This window comes from Coffea arabica, chromosome 2e, assembly GCF_036785885.1.
Source record: "Coffea arabica cultivar ET-39 chromosome 2e, Coffea Arabica ET-39 HiFi, whole genome shotgun sequence".
Classification (NCBI taxonomy): Eukaryota; Viridiplantae; Streptophyta; class Magnoliopsida; order Gentianales; family Rubiaceae; genus Coffea; species Coffea arabica.
Window position 1 is genome coordinate 45,637,093 of NC_092313.1, and position 6,023 is coordinate 45,643,115.

The 6,023-nt window shown below is 39.7% G+C and overlaps 1 pseudogene; it reads left to right on the forward strand.

The window, feature by feature from the left end:
* Positions 1-312: 312 nt before the first annotated feature.
* LOC140037152 (uncharacterized) lies at positions 313-5,427 on the forward strand (annotated as a pseudogene).
* The last annotated feature ends 596 nt before the right edge of the window (positions 5,428-6,023 follow it).

The window sequence follows — 6,023 nt, forward strand, 5'->3', positions numbered from 1 at the left end:
TTTTTGGATATTGTTTGAGTTATGGGCGAAATCATCTCCACTAGAATTATTTTAGTTGTGAATACCATTACTTCATTTTTTTATTGTGCAAGATAAAGGTTTTCAGCGGAGTTGGTAGTGGAAACGAGTTTGAGAGATTGGAGTTTGGGGACGAAGGTGAAGGTTTTAATTAGCTATAGTGGTAGGAGTGGATCCCCTTCTTCATCCACCTCTTCCACCGAGATTAACCCATCTAACTCCACTTCCTTCAACCACCAAAACGGTGGTCCTGCTCCCCACCGCATCGCTGCCGGAGCAAATAACTCCGACTCGATGCACTCCTGGTGGGAGTCCATATCAAAAGCCCGCACTCGAATCCATCTCCTCTCCACTCTTCTCCCCGAAACCTCCTCAGTTCTCTCGTTCCTTGCCGACTCCGACCGCCCTGCCCGCTCCCTCCTCCTCTCTTCCGCCGCCTATTCTTCCATCTCATCTTCCCTCTGCTCCCCTTCATCCGGCTCCGACGACGACTCTCTTTGCCTGTGGCTATACGACACCTTCCTCTCCGCTGACTCCGAACTCCGCCTCGTTGTCCTCTGCTATATCCCTCTCCTCTCCTCCTTCTATCTATCCCGCATCCACTCCTCCTCCACCACATCCGCTATCTCCCCCACCCCTAATCTGTAACATCCCGAATATTAGGAGGTTGTTTGTGAAGAAAATATTAAAGTGTATTTCTTTGGGTTGATTTAAAACCTTATTTTGGTTTAAAAGACTAGAAATCCTAATATTGTAGCCAAAAACCCTAGTTTACTTGTGACTAACCGGTTTTCCTAAATGTTTCATATTTTAATTGAAACCCTAATTTTAATTACTGGAATTGGAAAATTCCTCACGTTTTCTTAAAAATTTATTTTTATTTGAAGATTATCATTTATTAAAGCCCTACTATCCAATTATTCCATGATAAGTGTAAATAAACCTAGAAAGAAAGGTTTTACGCTTCGGTTTCAAGTTTGGAGCAAAATTAGGGTTTTCGCGATTTTTCGCCGAATGAATTTTCGGTACAGAGTAAGGATTAAATTTGGAGATTAAAAGTGACTTTTAAGTAAAAAATAATATGTGAGTAGTAGCAGTAAAATAAGGTTGGTGAATGGGAAGTAAAAACCCTAGTACGTGAGTTTTTAAGAAAAACGGCGCGAACCGGCGGGTCCCGCGCACTACCGTTTGAACGCACCACTGGACCACCACTTTCTTGCACCACAAGCTTATTGATATTTGAGCCAAAATATCTTCTTATATTACAGCTAAGGGGACCGAAATTTGTGGCTTATAAGCAAGGGGAAGAAAGAGAAAAATTAGTGGCTAAGAATTGTCCAAGTGTTAGCCAAATTGTGGTCTTAATTAACTCTAACCTTCTTACTCCTTATAAGACAAAAATCAGCTTCATTTCTCTTCATTTTCTGCTGCTAAGAGCCGAGAGAGAGAGAGAGTAAGAACAAGAGAGGAAAAACAAAACTCTTCTCCATTTCTTCTTCAATCCACCAACAAAGTGAGAAAACAAACAAAAGAAACCGATTAATCTTGTCTTTGAGTGGTTAGTTAGTGTTTGGTGGTGAAAGTTTGGAAAAGGAAAGCTTGGGGCTGCTTTTAGAGACTTCTAACCAAGGTAAGAGAACTCATCTCTCTAAGTTTTGCTTTTGATTTTGTTAAATTAAGTTAGTAGTTTGATTATAGTGGTGGAATCATGGATGATTAGCATGATTTAGAGGTTTTCCCCAATTTATTTGATGAACTAGGGGTTCTGATTTTCTGCTCAATGTGATGTATGATGTGTAAATGTTGCAATTAAGGTTATATAAGGTTGTTTAGTGGTGATTAGAACCAGAAATTTGAGGAAATTACACTTAGAGCTAAAAATTCCAGATTTCTGGAAAATTTTCCAAGCATTCTGTCCGAATTTTTATCTATATGTTAGAGGCCGATTTGGCCTTTGGTCAAAAAAGGAAAGTTGTAGAGAATGGCATTTTATAGGTGCCTACAAAATTTCAGCTCAATCGGAGCAACGCAGAACGTGAAAAGTCCAAAATACCCTTGCTGTTTTAAGAATTTCCCAGCAGTCCGTTTCTTCAGTTCAGTCCAGTTTATCACGATTTTTGATCAGGATCCATTCTGATTTAGCTCTGGGCCAAAACATAAAAGTTGTAGTGTTCTGAAGTAGCTTTAAAATGCCTCAAAGAAAACCTGATTCGGACTTGTGTACACTGAGTTAGGTCCGCTACAGCATAATGCGTTTAAACAGCCGATGAATTGGTTTCTGGTTTAGTAATCTGAGATTTTGACTAAGTTACATTAGGAAATGGACTAAGTGACCTTCATAAATGTTGTAGATTTGTGTCTTAGATTCGAAACGGCATAGGTTTCGCCTTAATCCGATAAGCGTAGCCTCGGACAAGTTATTTCCGCTTGTATACGTCAAATCTGTCTTGTGCCACATTGAATTTCTGCACTTGTACTTGATGCGGTTCTTGTTGTTATGATATTGTGAGCCTATGGAACGGCTCTTGACATAAATTGCTGATATGTATGTTGTTGGGCTGTTGTTGAAGAAAAATAATGAAGCCTAAATGGCTGGAAAATTAGGTAAACACAAAGGGCATGCTGCCCAAATTTACGCTCGAGGACTATATAAATACACTTGCGACTTGGGTCGAGTTGATATGAATAGTACTTGAACCATCTAGGGTACTTGAGTCTTCTTGTTCGAGGTATATAAGTAAGGACTTGGCCGAACTTGTACCCTTGAGAAATGAAATAATGATTGCTCAAAGTACGTTTTCCCTTGTACTTTCGACTCGCATGACCATTTCAAGTATAAATGTTACAAAGTTTTATCATTTAAAAAGTGAGCGAGTATCTCACGAGTATTCTCCAAGTGAATTTCAATTTCTTGATTCTTATTGAACGAAACGTCTAAGTTTCGAACTCTAGTCATGTTTCAAAGTTCTCAAATTGAGTTTTATCGCAGATTTGGACTCCGAACTCGGAGTATAACCTGAAAGTGACCAGTAGCACTATATCTTTTGGGTGAGTGCTTTCAAATACCGAATTGAACTTGATACTTGAACTTGATACGTGACCAATCTGATTACATGTTATATACGTGAATTGTAAGGGCAAGAGTGTACTTTATCGCACTTGCCCTTACGTGATATACTTGTTTATTGTTGCAATTGACTTGATATACTTGTTTATGATGCGCGCACTTCCTGGAATTCCAGAAACCCTGTGGCGAGTTACTCTAGTCGAGCCGGCAAGGGCTTGGTCGATTGGGTAACGAACCCTGGGTCTCTTGTATTGTCGAGTGGAGTGATATCTCCTCGACTAATCGGTATACTCGAGTATTACCACCCGTGTTCTTGAGGATTTTGGGCCCAGCTGGGGGTTGAACGGTGGACGGAGAGTCGTTTAAGTGGTGTTCTACTGGATTGGTTACTTACTTGAAAGTTGACGGAGTGTCAACTACTACGGGATCAAGCTTCTAGTAATGTAATGGGAATTTGGCTCCTGAGAGTCATCCGTATCCTTATACTTTGGAATGATTATTGTTTATTGGATTATTGTTTCTTTTGAAAAATTTTCTACATGCGCTCATTTTAAGATTGCTACTTGACGTGCTACTGTTCACATTTATGAACACTTTATGAACACTTTATGCTCGTTACTTTGCTATATCGAAAACTCGTACTTATAAATAATGGTCAATTTGCTATTTGGAACCTCACTGGGCTTTTAGCTCATTCCACTCCATTTGTTTTCCTTTCAGGGGTACGAGCGAGGTGTGAGATATGTAAAGTCTAGCATAGACTAGCTGTTTGATTTTGACTTGTACTCACGCTATTCCTCGGATGGAACATGTTGTATTTGGATTGTATTCGTTTTGATCTAGTTTGGTGTATTGAGACTTCGTACTTCGATTTCTATTAATGTAAATTATAAGCTTGAATTGGGAATGTTATTTATGGTTCATGAATGTGTGTACGTGACTTGATTGAGATAGTGAGTGAGTCCTGGCGAGAGCTGGGCAGGCGGTCCGCCGAACCCTTTGGTACGCCTTAGGGGGAGGTGGGGTCGTCACATAATCTCGCCGGCTTCGAAGCTGTCCTTCTTGTCCTCTACTCATCTGAAGTCAAGGCTCATTCGGGTATACCCGTGCTCATTTCAATCCCTGATCTCTCTCAACCTTCTCTTTATCACTCCTCTCGAAATCCCCCTTCGAATAAATCGAACCCCATTAACAATAACCCCTCGTCTCGGCCTCTAGTCGGCGTTCTATCGCCTTCTCTCGAACCCCAGATAGCGGTGAAGTCTACTAAACGAGCTTCCATTGTAGGCATTGCCCTTGATTGTTATTATAAGCAGATCTCGCAAATGCCCAGTTGGTCAAAGCTTGATTTTTGCAAATTTTCGGCAGATTGGGCAAGTCAGGATTGCCTTTGTAAATCTGATTTCGATGATTTTACTACCCAAAAATCTGATAATTTTACTGAAAGTAGCCATGGGCTTTCGGGTGACTCGAGGGGTCACAATGAGATTGAGGATGTTGTGGAAGAAATTCGGCATTTGCGAAGTGAGGGGAGGGATGACGAGTTGAGGTCACAGGGGGAGAGAATTCCGCTGCCATGGGAGTTATTACAGCCGGCATTGAGGATTTTGGGGCACTGCTTGCTAGGGCATTTGATTACAGAGGATGTGAAAGCAGCAACTTCAGTGGCAATAAGGAGCTTGTATGCTGGGCCTCCCATGACCTGAACCCGCAGGCCATTTTGGCGACTAGCAGTCTGATTTAGCTAGATAACAGGGCACGCGAGGCTGTTGCTGCAGCTGCAGCTGCCAGTGCTACCTCCAATGCTAATACACCCAGTAAGGCTAAAAAGCCTGAGATCCTTTTGGTTTCTAAGTGATATCAAAAGTGAATGAGATAATTTGCTTTAATTCTTGAATGTGAGTTTATATGTGGAATTATGTAGGTATAGGTGTAGATTATACGCGAGTAATGAGTAGCTTATTTTGAACTTGGAACTCAGCCTGAAAGTTGTGTATCATTATTACTGTGATATGAATAGGTGTTCCAATTGCTTATATTTGGACTTAAAAAAAATATAAATAAATAAATCGAATGAATATGTAAGTTTTGATGATTATGTAGTGCTCTTGGAATATGTAGTTGTAACGTAATTAGGTACAAGTATAGATTAGTATCAAAATTAAAAGAAGAAAACATATGTTTTATATGCAAACATTTTCTTATAAGAACTACAGCTACCATTTTATTCATTGTCTTCGAGCTTATAATGCACATTATCATTTCGTAGGGACATCATTGGTTTGTTATTGTCTTGCAGCTCATTATGCTGATGCTATTGGTCCCTGCTATGGAATTCCCAATTATTGTGATGTTTGGGTAAGTATATACTCCTTTCTATCTATGTTAGACTTGTTTCAAATGGTTGGGTCTTGTCAACAAAGTTTTTGTAAAAGTGACAATTTTCACTTTGTTCTAGGAGACATTTGCATATAAACAAGCTACAAGTGGTCTCTGATTTGTGTTTGATTTTCCTGCCAATTAATGAATATGATAGGAGTAATTTTCTTTTCCTTCCTTTTGGAAGTTTTTGCATGGTTTAGTTGAGTTGTTTGTGTGAGAGTAATTGATTCAGCTTCCTTTTTTTTGCATTATTGTTTGCTGACTTATTGGCCAAGAGGGCTCTCAATTAGTTTTAGGACCAAGAATTCCTTCTATAGTTTTCTAGTGCTAGTATTAGCTTCAAGTTAGCTTCTTAATGTCTCCTGCAGTCGACTGATTTTTGTTATTATTTGCAGCAATTGAACCTGTTGACAGAGGCTTCGGATTCGGATTTGGGTCTAGGATATTACAATCTACCAATCAAGCTACCATTTTCGCTTGTGGTACCCTTATACTCTCTATCTCCTCTTTGCTTCTTTTTTTCTGTTATTTATAGCCAATCCAATTCACTATAAAT